Source organism: Euprymna scolopes, chromosome 3 (genome assembly GCF_053919585.1).
Source record: "Euprymna scolopes isolate OS-2025 chromosome 3, ASM5391958v1, whole genome shotgun sequence".
NCBI lineage: Eukaryota > Metazoa > Mollusca > Cephalopoda > Sepiida > Sepiolidae > Euprymna > Euprymna scolopes.
In genome coordinates, this window is record NC_136484.1 from 189449533 (window position 1) to 189465400 (window position 15868).

Consider the following 15868-nt stretch of genomic DNA (forward strand, 5'->3'; position numbering starts at 1 on the left):
ATTCCCTAATAATAACCCCCTGCTTCAAAGTGGCGCTGTGCCTTGTTTGGGGTGAAGATTGAATTAATATATATATATATATATATATATATATATATATATATATATAATGCATACATTGTAGACATTTAAATATATAACCGCACAAGATTATAGCCAGGCATGCATGTAAATGCAGGTATGTGTTTGCTGAAGACAATCGGAAAATAATTGAGAAAAAAGGGAAGTTGCGACATTTTCAAAACAGTATAGAAAATAATACAGAATAAGTGAAATACGGAATGATTTATACAAAAATACAAATGAAGTATTGCTTATTTTATTTTAAGTGAGATTTCTTTTTCTAAATGTCGAAAAAAGTATATACTGTGTTCAGTGTTTAGCACTGAAGAATTTCGTATATCGCCTCCCGAGAGTTTTCACAATGCAAACTGAAAATAGATGAATACTTATACAATTCTTTCAAATGGAAAACACAAAAATGCCTCTAGTACCTTCTACTCTAAAAAGAATACCGATGCGATAAAAATGTTGAAAACCCTATAATTTAACTATATTTCACTCTCTATGATTTCACTTTTCGAAGAATCGTTTGAGATCAAATAAACTTAAGAAACGCTCGTTATTTAAAATGTATTTTTAAAAATATCTTCTTACTGTTATAATACTCATATTTAACTTAAACTATATGCATTGCTACTTGAGTGTAAATAGCTACTATTTGTGAGTATTTTACAGGAAGCTATGGAGTAATGCAATAAAAAATATCCGTGCGAACTCTACTTTGCAAACTTCCACTGTACTTTTCACTGTCAATTCTCGCTTGCACTTGGCTGTCAAAATTTGATCTGTTTTTTAACATTTTTTATAACCATCGCCGTCCTTATATGCAAATGAATGCGCTATATATATATATATATATATATATATATATATATATATATATATATGTTGATAAGCTCTCTCTACACAAAACAGTGATTCTTCATACTTCCTTGATACAGTTACCCTACAGAATAAGCACAGGTGTGTCGGCTGTTCAGTCACGTTCAATATTTCATCCACATGTCTAATCAAAGATCTTTCATGAAGACTCATCTGTTAACTTCTAGCGCGACCCTCATAGCAAGTGAACTTGCCTCTACATAAACTGGCAGGTATTTTGTACACAGCGAAACATTTGCTATATGATCTCCCTGAAGAAACCTGCTAAGTGTTTTCATCAGTAAACTACTGAAGGGGGCCATTTGTGTCGTCATCAAAGCCAGTAATAATTGTGTTATCGCGATTATTATGTATGCACCAGTTATACGAAGCACTCAGCAGATAAAAAATGGCCAATCAGATTTCTCCATACTGAAAACATTGTTCGTATCGTCATGATCTATATAGATTTTAGAGTATCTCTTGTCTGTATAGACTACTGCTTTCGACCTAAACGCACAATTCGAGCATTTGCCCTCATTACTGCAGCCGCTTAGAAGATGTAAATTTCAATTTTTTTTTTTCGAAATGTCCATTCACTCGTTCTGCAGATGTGAAACGTAAATTGACAACGTGAATTTGTGTAATGACGAATTTTTATAGTTACTACGTGTATAACGGATCGCATTCGGCTTAGTATTCATGCAAATCTGTGTAAAACAATGTATTTGCCCCTTAAAAATCAATATCTAAAACGGCTACAGAAATTTGATCGTATTTGACCGAAATATAATCCCACTTTTTGTTCCGCTATTATGCATCAGTTCTTACGCCTCATTACCCGCAAATTCAGTTCACATATATTTGCATTTTTCGTAAAAGCGTCGAGGATCTCATTTAGTTCCCAATAGTCTACACAGGTTTTTTTGTTCGTCTTTGCTCTTGCCATCAACGAAATTAAAGTTTTTTTTTTCTTTTCTAGATAGACGATGAACAATCCATTTTCCAGCAATAAATTCAGATTTATTTTTCGAATTCGGCATGAATACTATGCTCCGAAATATTTAATACTTAGTTTGCCCGGAGTATGTCCATTTGTCAATTTCCACGCTGTTACGCTATCCTGGTCGCAGATCACAAAAGTGTGACCCTATATTCTAAATCAGTGTCTTAATCAACAGCGACTAGATGTGACGTCTTCCTGTGGCAAATCCCCGTTGATCGCACTGGTTGGTCTTCAATTTGCGGCCGGGTGTTCGTCGGTGCTTCTCCGCGGTCAGTCGTTGTAGCCGGTCTTTCTTATGCTAGAAGACAAATTTACAATTCGTCCTCATTTAGGAATACAAGTCCATACACGAAAAAGAAAAAACAACTCACTTCTTCTAGTGTACTGATTAATTTTCAGGAAAAAATGATATACATATATATGAATATATACATTTTTTTTTACAATAATGTTCTATATTTATATTTCACTTCTCTTTTTCGATATAACGGTTAGGTTGGTGTTGCAAGGGAAGGTGGAGGAGATTCTCTACAAGTTACTTTGTCTCCAAGTCTCAAACTGACTGGCTGTCGTTTTTCGATTTTGTGTTCCATTAAATATTCATGAGTGGGGTGAAACCAGGGTGGTTCCCTTGACCAATCATACGAACAACGTCACCCCCGGGAAAAGCCCCCACGAGTGCACATGTTGATCTGCAAATGTTTCTCATGGCCTAATGGGGTCACTCCCATGATCTCTAGGTCGAAGCACGCTACTAATATTTGAAATAAAACCATTACGAATAAACTGAAAGGTGCGTAAATTTAATGAGGTCAAACATCACGCCGTCGTTGAATGAAATCCCGCATTTTTAATTTTGCTGTGGGTCAGTTTTTGGTCGGTTTGTATTTGTTTCTCCAACATAGTGAGGGAAAACCAATCCAAATGAATAGCAATTGTCTGATACGACGGTATTCACCGCATTGATCAAAGATAATTTGCTATCTGGACACGGCATTATCTTCGCTCATTAGTTTCTCTATATTTATAACAAACATCCCAACAAACACAGGACACAACGAAATAAGGCAAATTTTATAAAAGTCGATCAAAATTGCGCACGCCGGATTTGTTTTTTATATATAGACTAGCGGGGGTTAGCGGCGTTGCCCGGGTGTTGTGAGGTGTGTGTGTTTTTGGGTAAATGAAAACAAAAGTCGTTGGCCGGGTGTTTGTTAAAAATACCGAAGCCTTGACGCGCGGTTAGAAAATAATAAAGTGTCATAAAACACGTGCGACGTTTAACTGCAGGTGGTAGTTTTTGACGACTTAATGACGTCAAATTTGAGTGCTGGACAGTGTTTTATTTACCGCGATCTGTTCGCTTCTTTTTTTATACGAAAAAGCTTAATGCACATGCGGCGATCGAAAAATCTTGAATATTTATCTTTTGAAACTCGGGCAAATTGAATAGACAGGCGACCCCCGTTGTTAACTCGTAGGTATAATTATTCAGGTGTGATATAAAAAGTTTTAAGAAGAAGTGAGTCAACCGATAGCTTCTCGGAAAAAAACCTTTATTGGACATACACAAAAAAGTGAGCATACATACATACATCCATTTTCGCGTTTATAATTATAGATTTATTCGATAATTAAAAGGCGTGTAGCCATTGAAAATGTAACAACACATGGCATGCTCACTCTAATTAGAAAATAACAATTTTTCATATAACCACCCGAATAAGACTTTTTCAAGAAGATATGCTATCATTTACTCTTGAGGCATCTTGATAGATCCAGTAAAAAAAACAAACTATTTAATAAAAGCAAGAGTGTCTAAAGCCTAAGCCAGGGATGTTAAGAAAATCCGGACATAAAAGTATAATACCTGCTTTTCCTTGAAGATGTTGACCTCTTAATTAGCTCAGACACGGAATAGTCGATTATTTAAGGTCTTACATGTATTCCTTAAAGTTATAGGATGAAGGTTCACCTGGAAACAAATTGTAAAGTCCTACATCGGAGCTATGAAAAGATCAAAACGAAAAATAACCAAGTTTTTTACATTATGAACGCAGAATGAAATAGAAATACAAATACAGATGAGCATGTCAAGATGAAAGAAAGAATTACAAGTGAGTGTATACTCTTAGTTAAGATAATTTTTGAATTAGACCTTACAAAAAACAATAACGTAATTATCTTAGCTTAGGCATGCATGTGGCAAAATACAACTTGGCTATTGTGGACTTCGCACTAAAGGAGATAAATCAATTAGTGACTAATCTTAGATTATCGCCGAACAGTGTCAAATTCTTGAGTCGGACAACGCCAGAACATAAGACGCTATAAAAATTGACCATGAACTTGGCTTATGACGTAAATTTTGGAAGCAAAATTAACTTTAATTTAGATATAAAAAAATGTTTTTGTGAGACGAAGAGAGATGAGCAAACGCATACTATATACAAGAGACTATTACCGTCAGCAACCGCTAAACGCTCGCAATCTACTTTTCTCTATTTCCATAACCGACAATCATAGCGTTCAAAATAAACGATACTGTTGATAAACTGATATCGGTAATTGTTAATCCCAGCAGTTTTTTTTCTGTGAGCCTCTGCATCCGAAACCGAGGGATTAATGAGTATACATACTTACACACTAAGCAAATTATACATGCAATCTCTAAGTTACATACGTCAATTTACTGCCGTCGTGTTCATTTTATTCTAAGGAAGAATGAAGAACCCCCCCCAAAAAAAAACAATAGGAAAAGTTATATTGGAAAACATACATACACACCGTAAAGCAAGTGAAAGTAATATGAGAGGTAAAAGACATTTGATTTTTACATTGTATTACTCTTTTGAAAAATTCAATAATAATTTAGAAAAATAATTATAATAAAATATACACTTCGTTCCTTTCTGTTTCTGGTTCCAACTCTAATTTGTAAATGTGTTTTTTCTTTCGATTGTTGCCTGCGGATATAAAACACGCAGACGAACAGAATTATGAGGGATCCCCTTTAACGTATATATGACATTGGAGCATAGGAAGATGTTAGGTCTAATCTAAAAGCAAATATTTTAACGCGACGATTTCATTTTTAAGTATTTTAAGTGCGACGATTTCATTCGAATTATGATCTTAATTAACCGTTGTCGATATCCAATAGCCGACCACTATGCTCATCATCTTCAAGAATCTTCTTCACTGCCACGATTTTTTTTTAAATTGATAGTGGGATCTACATCCGATAGTGTGTCCTGGGTCAAACGCTTCATATTAATCTCGATCGTGTTCTTGAATCTTTTAGGCCTTAAATAAGAAAATTTTGCGAATAAGAGTTTTTCTTTCTTGTATTTAAAGTTATGAAAATAGGTATAGTTGTGTTGAAAGATTGTAATCTTAACGATTAGATAGACAAAAAGGGCCTGAAAATGCTATATAAAGTAAATATATTATAACGAGAACGTGTTTTAAAAATACACCATATGAAATCATGAGGAAATTCCGCAACAACTTCCATGTCAATCGATGTGCTTTTTTGAAAATCTTGTTGAACACAGAGCTGAATCAATCCAAACCGATATCTCACATTTACGCATTTAAGATTGGTGCTTCTAGCAGATGAGTTGTAAACCTGCGATATTTATTTTCTTTTTATAAAATGCAGTTGTTAATACTACTTCAATTGATTTCTCTTTTTTACGTACTTTATTTTGTTTGTTTGTATTTCATTAAATGTATAAGAGTTTCTGGTATAATCAGCGTATTATAAAATATAGCATAAAGCGACCTGGCAATCCTATACCTTTCGCACCTCGTATCTATAGAATCGACACTAGAGTCCAACTCAGTGAACAATTACACATTACGACGCTTTTTTTATTTCATCTTGGGGAACGCAGAGGTGAATTAAGCAATTTCCATGAAAAACATGTCAGGCATGACTATAGAAACCACCGAGTTTTTACAAGAATTTCATGTGTAAACTTTGCAAGTTCCTTCTTTGTTTCCGTAAGTGAGAAAGGAGCATATCGCCATACTTCAACAATGATACCTAATTATTGTTACTATTTTTTATGGGGATAGACAATGCATTGTGGTTGTGTTATGGTCCGCTTCCGACACTTTCGATTCTTCTAATTTGTCCTTCAATTCTTATGAAGAACGAGTGCTTTTTCTGACAAAGGAAAAATACGTTATGCATAATCTCTGCGTGTGAAGTCGCATGAAGTGTCCGAAACTTTCTCCTTCAAGTATTGAGGTTTCTCTATTGCCATTTCGTGAATGGATTGTGTAATATGCAGTATCTTCCGCTTGGACTTCTTGATGTCATATAAGTGGGTAATTGCTTCGGCTTTACCATATTATGTACTACAAAAACATGTATTCCATTATTTTTCTCTATTCTTCCCTTTCTGTCCTGCTCTAAGTCTATCGCCCTGTTCCACAAATCCTTAAACTCCATAATGAAATGCCAATATCACGTGTCCACGTTCCAACCATTTCAAAGGTTAAAACCCAAGTACAAGACAGGAAATAAAACCTATTATTCTAGAGTAAAACTGGCATTGGACTGGCTATTTTACTAGGTGAGATTTTAGAAAAGAATGCTCTTACTTAGCATCCAAATCTGACACTCAGATCGACATAGGCATGGGATATGTGCCTACATCAGAGATGGTATCCTATGTGGTATGGGTATCCAGTAAAGATTGTACATTATGTGCTTCCAGGCTGCACTTGCTCACACCACTGCGTTTATATTTGCACTGTGTCGCCTAAACAACAGCGGTGTAACAATCTTTAAGAGCATATCTGAGAAAATTTACCACATACTGTTTGCTCATCCTTCAGGTAATATTCACGCTGTGGAGACTTCCAAGTTCACAATGTGACATAGTTCATTGCTTAAACTAGACAAATTTTTAGGGGGAAGTACTATCACGATTTCTCAATTGCTCAGGATCTTACTCAGATTGTTCACAAACACACCCGTGTGCAAGACAATACGACAAGTATGAAAATCTCCTCGACCTTTTGCTCACAATGTCTTCTGAGCTATGTTCATCCTCCGTTCTGTCTCCTCTGAGATCTTCCGTTACTCGGTTGTCTTAGTTTTGATTAAAAAAAAATGTAAAGTCCTCAGACGTACATCACACTCGTACATGATATGTATATACTATTGCTGACTGGTGGATCTCTGTTTGGCATCAATTGAAATTAATGGCCTTCATCTAAGGGAGGCTGGCTGTTATTCCTGACCTGAAATGGAACACATCAAAGCCGTTGCAAGAGTCGCTGGATAATGGTATGATGATTCTACCGCTTCAGTAGATATCTCACTGTTGACGCAAATCTCTACTTGTGTAAGAGCCAAGTACGTGCGAGGATGAAGTACTGCTACTACATCTGGGAAGAGTGAGTTAAAAGCAGCTTAACTCCCCTTAACAGAGTTTAGAGTTCGTACATGAGTGATGTACACCCTTTTCTTTCCCTGATAACTTTTTCCTACAGAAGAAATGTTTAAAGGGATAAAACTACCTGAACAATAAAAAAAAAGGATTTGCTCGCTGAACTAGAATACGTGCATTGAATTAATACAATAGGGATGCGTGCAGACACATAGATGCACGGACCTATTTTTCCGATAGTTTCTGTGAAAAAAGGACTGTAGGTTTAGATTAAAGGGCAGTAAATTAAATCATAAAAAATTACGCCCCCAAAAATGTAGTTATTGTTGATACATTAGTAAAGCCGTTTCACAAGTAAGTCGGATTCTACCTTGTTAGGCGACTACGTGTGAAAAGAAAGAAAAGGCTTGAAGTTTTGTTCCAAGTTCTGCAGAAGGGCAGGTCCTGTAGAATCAGCAGAAAAGAAAGTCCTGTAAAGTCAGCAGACGAGCAAGTCCCAAAAAATCACACACACACACACACACACACACACACACACACACACACACACTAAAGTACTCTTAAAGCTGCAGCAGTTCACTGATCCGATCACACTGACGTCGATCCTAGAAAAAGACGCCCCCATGTTCCAAACACACTCCCTTTATCCTTCTGGCGTTCGTCATCGACCAATTAACAGCCAAAGAACGGTCACGTGGGGCCCAGTGATGATCGCACAATCAACAAGATGAGGACGGCGCCATTTTGGAATTTCTTTCATGTTTTGGCCATGCACGTACGCACACCGTAGGAGCGTTCCAAGGTAAGGCATGACGCGCAGACACGTGGGCGCTTCCTCCCTTCATTTTCTTCGACTCTACACCCCCCCTGGTCTCAAGATCACACATGCTGCATTGCGGTCGCGGTCGTTTGATGCGGGCGCTCCTACAGAGGGGGATTAGCTGGGCTTCTTCATCTCCACCAGTGCCACCCGGGTCAGTGTCCACAGTCCTACCATCCGGCCGCACTTCATCTTCCTCCGAGCTACCTGGGTCGGTGTCCACAGTCCTACCATCCGGCTGCGCTTCATCTTCATCTTCATCCGAGCTCTCAGAAGTGGTGCTGGAGCTATCGCCATCCGTGCTGAGGTTCTCAGCCATAGGCCGGATCCACATTTCATCACTGGATGATTCATTACTTTCACTGTTCACCATTTGGTTTATATCAAGGGCGGACCGGACATCCCTTACATGGCGTGGGACACCATCAACCAGCACAGTCTGCTCACCGATTATGCCGGTGATCCGTCCCTGTCTGAACCTGGTCGTGCATCGGTTATTGGGAGGCCTTACCCAGACGGTGTCCCCTGACTTGTACCGTCCTTGCGTCTTCTTCTGATTAGGCGGGCAGGCGTCAATGCCCTTAACACGCACTCGATAGCGATGTATCGCATCAGCAGGTGAACTTTCAGCAGTCGCGTCATCCTTTGGCGTTGTATTGTACCTATATACCGCCTCCGCAATCGTGCATTGCTTCCTCGCTGCTATCCGTTTCACACTTCGGTGGCACCGCTCTGCTATACCGTTGCCACTTGGCGCATACGCACACCTGTGTCTAAGCCGGGCCCCCACTCGTCCATGAAACGCCTGAATTTCCCGCTGAAAAAGGATGTGTGGTTGTCCGTAAGAATCTCTTCGGGTGGCCCCCGCTCGTAAAATATAGACTCTAATTGGCGGAGTACACTAGCCGAGTCCTGTCTTGTTAACAGTCGCCAGATCGCAAACATCGTCGGTCCACAATCGATTAGTGTGAGGAAGTGCTGACCACCATAGTGGGTTATGTCCATGCCCAGCCGGCTCCAAGTCCCGTCGACTTCCAGCCGACCTTTCTGCCATTTGGTGGGAGCCGAGTCGATTGACTGGCATATTTGGCATTCCTTGACCACTGATTCTACTCTGTTTTTGGACACTGACGGGTTGGTTAAGTGTGCGAAATAATATGTCCGCTCACTCCGGGGTGTCCAGTGTCGTTGTGTACCCTCTTGATTTCATCCGTCTCCTCAATAGAGGCAGCACATAACGATCCTGGTTCGGCTTCTTTCTTCATTGCGTCGAACCACCTCTGGGGCACACGGGTGAGTTTATCTGCAAGATTGCGGGTGGAAGCGACAAGCACCGCGTTCACCGATAGGTTGTACTCTTTCGCCAACTTCCTTAGTGTCTCCAACCTTCGTCTGATTAGCATTTCGTAGCCGCCTTGGTGCGCACTCTCGCTTTGCCTGTTAGTGTGTCAACTATCCAGTGGTACACGCACAGCGAATCTGTGTGTAAGCACAATTCTTTAACCTTCGACTGGAGTGCCATATTTACTCCCTTTATCGCCGCATCCAACTCCGCTAGGTTGATGTGAGCGGCATCATCCAGTGGTCGCAACCAGCAGGTGTCCTCAATCACAGACCCGTTCATCTCCAATAGTGCCCCGATCCCGAGGGAGTTCACATCCACCCACACATTTAGTCTGTCTCCCTGGACGCACCAATCTCCTTTAGCGGGGTTCTCCTTCTTGACTCTTGTGATGGTTTCTTTTAACATGCGAAGCATCAGATTGTCCACCGTCTCGTCATCCCAGCCCTTGGTAACTGCACTCGCCCTCCTCTTCATGCGGGATGTTGCGACCCGGGTCCATCCACATACTGGCAAGTGTCCTACCAGTTTTCCACAAAGAGAAAATATGGGCCGCCTCGTGAGGATATGGGGCACTTCAGGGACTGCAGTTCCGGGCCCCCACCTCAAGGTCCCTCGCTCCTGTTGAACGCTCGACCCCAAAACACGAGCGCCATCCTTCAAGCGTTCTGGATCCTTACAAATCAATCCAAGTTCGGCAAGCTTAGCCCTTACACGTGATGATGGCACAACGTCTTCATTCACGTATATGTCGTCAAGGTATGCTGATGTCCCCTCTTTTACGGTCTTATCCTGTGACAATACAGCATTGACGATCGTCTTCATGATTTGGGGCGCAACGTTCAGCCCAAAGCCCAGTCGCGTGAGGCAATACCTCCTACCGGAAAACACTACCGTCTGAAACGGCCACAGTGTCTCGCTTACCCGGACCTGCAGATATGCCCTTCTAAGGCCCAACAGGGACACATTAGAACCCAGCTGGCGCCATTCTCGCAGTTTGCTAGCACACACGTCGGCATCGCCTATGAACGCATCAACATATGAGTTCAGTTCTCGGAATAATTCTTCATTACAGTCCTGGCCCGATCCACTAGGTCATTAAGGGGCAACGAATCCGCACTTGAGCTGGCTCGTAATAGTCGCTTTGCTTCTGTCGGGAGTCCTGCTAGGAATTTGCATGCTAAGGCCCGCTCGGGCAGTCCACCAAACAAGACCGTTAACTTGGTAAGTTCTGCCAAGTATACATCGACCGTTTCGCCCGGACGTAGGGTCCTTGCCTCAAGTTGCTCCCAAGCAGTGGCGGGGTCAATCGCAAACGCCTTGAACAGCGCCACCTTAATTGTCTCGTAGTCCTGTTTGCCCTCATGGCTGAGCTGTCGATACACGGCAAAGGCGCCGCCGGACAAGCGCAGAGGGACAACACGTTCGAAGTTCTTTACGCCAGACAAAACACAATGTAACTCCAACTTTTCCACCCAGTCAAGTACCGGGGTTGATCCATCGAACTCCGGTATTAATTTGAGGTCAATTTTTTCCCCCATTTCGCTGAAATAGCTTAAAGCCGTTTCACAAGTAAGTCGGGTTCTACCTTGTTAGACGACTACGTGTGAAAAGAAAGAAAAGGCTTGAAGTTTTGTTCCAAGTTCTGCAGAAGGGTAGGTCCTGTAGAATCAGCAGAAAAGAAAGTCCTGTAAAGTCAGCAGCCGAGCAAGTCCCAAAAAATCACACACACACACTAAAGTACTCTTAAAGCTGCAGCAGTTCACCGATCCGATCACACTGACGTCGATCCTAGAAAAAGACGCCCCCATGTTTCAAACACACTCCCTTTATCCTTCTGGCGTTCGTCCTCGGCCAATCAGCAGCCAAAGAACGGTCACGTGGGGCCCAGTGATGATCGCACAATCAACAAGATGAGGACGGCGCCATTTTGGAATTTCTTTCAAGTTTCGGCCATGCACGTACGCACACCGTAGGAACGTTCCAAGGTAAGGCATGACGCGCAGACACGTGGACACTTCCTCCATTCATTTTCTTCGACTCTACAATTAACTTTGCTTGTGTAAGCGAAATAGATCTGTAAATTAGATTTAAAATTGGGTTACTGGGATATCAAGCTGAGAGAGAATGATAAAGAGAAAATTACGTTTATGTGAGACTAACCGTAGCCCTCGGCGCAAGAGGGTCCGTGTGTGCCTGACGTGTGGGGTGGTGGCTGATCCTGTGGTCGGGGCAGCGGAAGAAAGAGTTTCAAGATGGCGCCTGCCTGCTTTTATTAGAGACGGAATCTCGCAGGATCGCGCGAGATCTCGCGGGGATGCAAATTAGCTAGGCCATCTTGAGTAATAAAAATCGGTCCATTGGAGGTGCGAGTCAGTCGGGTTCTGACGTTCGTGGCGATCAGTACAGTGACCGTTGGGTTCCGTGTCTATTCGTGCAGTCAGCTGAGCTTTGTAAGTTGCCTTCGCGCCGTGGCTGTGATTGTTTGTTGGTTTGCTGTGTGTTGCTGTGGTTCTTCAGTGAAACGCTTCGTCGCCCACGACGAGTCTCACCGTCTCCTACACAAGATACTCTTACAAGCTATTTCGGCCTCCCCACTCCGAACTTGGTTTTCTTTTCTTCAATGGCGGATAGGTTCGATCTAAAATTGATACCGGAATTCGACGGATCCGACCCGGTACTCAGCTGGGTTGAGAAGGTCGAGTTACATTGTCAGTTGTCCGGCGTGAAAAATGTCGAGCGCGTGATTCCTCTGCGGCTGACCGGCGGGGCCTTCGCTGTATATCAGCAACTCAGCGCTGAGGAGAAGTGTGACTACTCGAGTATCAAGGCGGCGTTGTACAGGGCTTTCGCCACTGACCCCGCCACTGCATGGGAGCAGTTTGAGACGAGGTCTATACGCTTGGGCGAAACTGTGGACGTGTATCTCGCCGAACTTAAGAAGCTGACGGTGTTGTTCGGCGGTCTTCCCGAGAGGGCCCTAGCCTACAAATTCCTGTCAGGACTCCCCGCTGGAGCAAAGCAGCTCCTGCGAGCAACCTCTACCATGTCCTCACTACCGCTGAGTGACCTAGTGGACAGAGCCAGGACAATAATGAAGGACGACTCGACGGTGCAGGAAACGGTAGTCGCTGTCGCACAGGCCCCACCAAGTGGCGAAGGACCGTCTCAGGGACCCAGCCCGCAAGGTGATGTCATCTGCTACAGATGCAACGGGCGGGGCCACATGGCAAGAAATTGTAGAAGGCGGTCGACGGCTGTTCGCTGCTACCGCTGTAACAAGACTGGGCACATGGCCCGAGACTGTGCGGGAAACGGGGACGGGGACAAGGTGCCAGTGCCGACCTCTTCCCCGAACAGAAAATAAACAAGGCGCTCCCTGTCATTCAGGTCCGAGTTAATGACACGTTATGTTCAGCCCTCCTTGATTCCGGTTGCTCCCGCACCATAGTGTGTGCGGACTTCTGTCGGGCGTGGAAAAAGAAGAACGTCAGGATAACTACCATCACTGGAAAAATACGAATCTGTTGCGGCGTGGGTGTGGTACACATTCGCACAAGAACTGGGAACTCAGCCAACGTCGAAGCGCTGGTGACACGCGAAAAACCGCTGAGTTTCGACCTGTTGCTAGGCTACGATGCCATCAAAGCCCTGGGCGGCGTGCGCATAACGCGCGCTGGCGTTGTAGAGTTTCAGGATAGGCCCCCGGTGTGCGCAGCACTAAGAGTCGACCAGCTGGACTTCAGTGCGGAATTCGACGACCAACAGAAGGCGTGGACCGCCACTTGGAGGTGGTCAGAAGACAAGGAACCGGCCAAACTACAAAACAAAGTGGCAGAGTACCGTATGCCCGACCAGATAAGGCCTGCATACGAAAGCGAGCTCCGTGAATGGATTAAGAACGGTTGGCTGATTCCATACCCCTACGACAAACTTGGACCCCCCAAGGGCCTGATACCGCTGATGGCAGTTGCCCAACCTAACAAGTTAAAGGTGAGGCCGGTAATGGACTACCGTGAGTTGAATGCGCACGTTGATGCGTTCACAGCGGACGCCGACGTCTGTGCCAGCAAGCTTCGAGAGTGGCGCCGGCAGGGGTCCAATGTGTCCCTACTGGACTTGAGAAAAGCATATTTGCAGGTCCGGATCGGCGAGGCGATGTGGCCTTTCCAGACAGTGATGTTTTCCGGGAAGAGATACTGTCTTACGCGACTCGGATTTTGGCTAAACGTAGCACCCCAGATAATGAAGGCTATCGTCAATGCCGTGTTGTCACAAGAAGAATGGATCAGAAAGGGAACATCGGCGTATATTGACGATATATACGTGAACGAAGATATCGTGTCCTCTTCGCGCGTAAGATCCAAACTTGCCGAGTTTGGTCTAAACTGCAAGGACTCTGAGCGGCTTGAGGATGGTGCCCGCGTATTGGGCTTGAGCGTTCAAGAGGAGCGAGGGATCCTGAGGTGGAGGCGTAGAACCGCAGTTCCCGACGTACCCGACGTTTACACAAGACGTGCCGTGTTCTCCCTGTGCGGGAAACTTGTGGGGCACCTTCCAGTATGCGGATGGGTTCGTGCAGCGACAGGCGTCATAAAAAGGAGGGCAAATGCGGTCAGCAAAGGCTGGGACGATGAGATAACCGACGAACTATTGGTTCGAATGTTAAAGGAGACCGTCGCTAGTGTGAAAAAGAATGACCCCGCCACAGGGGACTGGTGCGTGCAGGGAGACAAACTGAGCGTGTGGGTGGACGCAAGTTCTCTAGCGATCGGTGTAGTTTTGGAGAAAGATGGGGCCGTAGTTGAGGATGCCTGCTGGCTGCGACCGGCGAATGATGCTGCCCATATCAACCTGGCAGAACTCGACGCTGTAATAAAGGGCCTTAACCTGGCACTTCAATGGGAAGTGAAGAAACTGCGTGTGCACACCGACTCACTTTGCGTGCACCACTGGGTGTCGGACACACTCACGAGCAAGGCCAGGGCACGCACCAAGGCAGCCAGCGAAATGCTGATAAGACGGAGGCTCGAGACTGTGAAAAAACTGGTGACGGAGTACAACCTGTCCGTAGACGTAGTGCTCGTCGCCTCGGACTACAACCTCGCCGACAAGCTCACTCGGGTACCACGGAGATGGTATGAGGCTATGAAGAAAGAAGCTAAGCCATTGCCTCTGTGTGCTGCCTCCGTCGAGGAGGACGAAATCAGGAAGATACATCACGACAGTGGGCACCCCGGAGTGCAACGGACCTACTACTTTGTGAAGTTGGCGAGACCATCAATACCAAAAAGCGCAGTAAGAGCAGTGGTCAGGGAGTGCAGAACGTGCCAGTCCATCGACCCCGCCCCAGCCAGATGGCGGAAAGGACAGCTGGGAATGGACGCGACTTGGAGTCGGTTGGGTATGGATATAACCCACTACGGCAGCCAACACTTCCTCACGCTGATAGACTGCGGGCCAACGAGGTTCGCGATTTGGCGCCAATTGGCAAGGCAGGATTCCACCAGTGTCATCCACGAATTGGAATCCATATTCTACGAAAGGGGGCCGCCTGAGGAGATCCTCACAGATAACGACACGGCGTTCTGCAGCAGGGAATTTAGGCATTTTATGGACAACTGGGGGATCCGCCTTCGACACCGATGCGCGTATGTGCCGAGCGGCAATGGCATAGCGGAGCGATGCCACCGAACCGTGAAGAGGATCGCGGCCAGGAAGAAGTGTACGATCGCGGAGGCGGTTTACAGATACAACACAACGCCTAAGGACACCGTGACTGGCGGCAGTGCGCCTGCTGATGCGATTCATCACTACCACGTGCGCGTCAAGGACGTTGAAGTGTGTCTACCCGACCAACGAGAACTCCAGGGGACGTACCAAGTGGGAGACACCGTCTGGGTGAAGCCACCCGGCGGCCGGTGCACCAGCAGCTTTTGGAGGGGGCGGGTCACCGGCGTCATCAGTGAACAGGCCATACTAGTCGATGGTACTCCGCGCCACGTAAGGGATGTCCGGCCCGCTCTAAGCGCTGACCAATCGGCAAGCAGTGGAAGTAGCGAGTCATCCGACGATGAGCGATGGATCCAACCCGTGCCCCACGAACCTGGTGACTCAACAGCGAGCAGTGGAAGGAGCGAGTCATCCGACGATGAGCGATGGATCCAACCTGTGCCCCATGGACCTGATGACTCAACTGCGAGCTCTAATGCTGATGCTTCCGATGCCACTTCTGAGAGCTCCGATGAGGAAGTCCCGGCAATACCCCTCCGCAGGAGTGCTCGAATCAAACGGCCACGTCCGCCGTGTCACGTATGTGATCTGGAGACCAGGGGGGAGTGTGAGACTAACCGTAGCCCTCGGCGCAA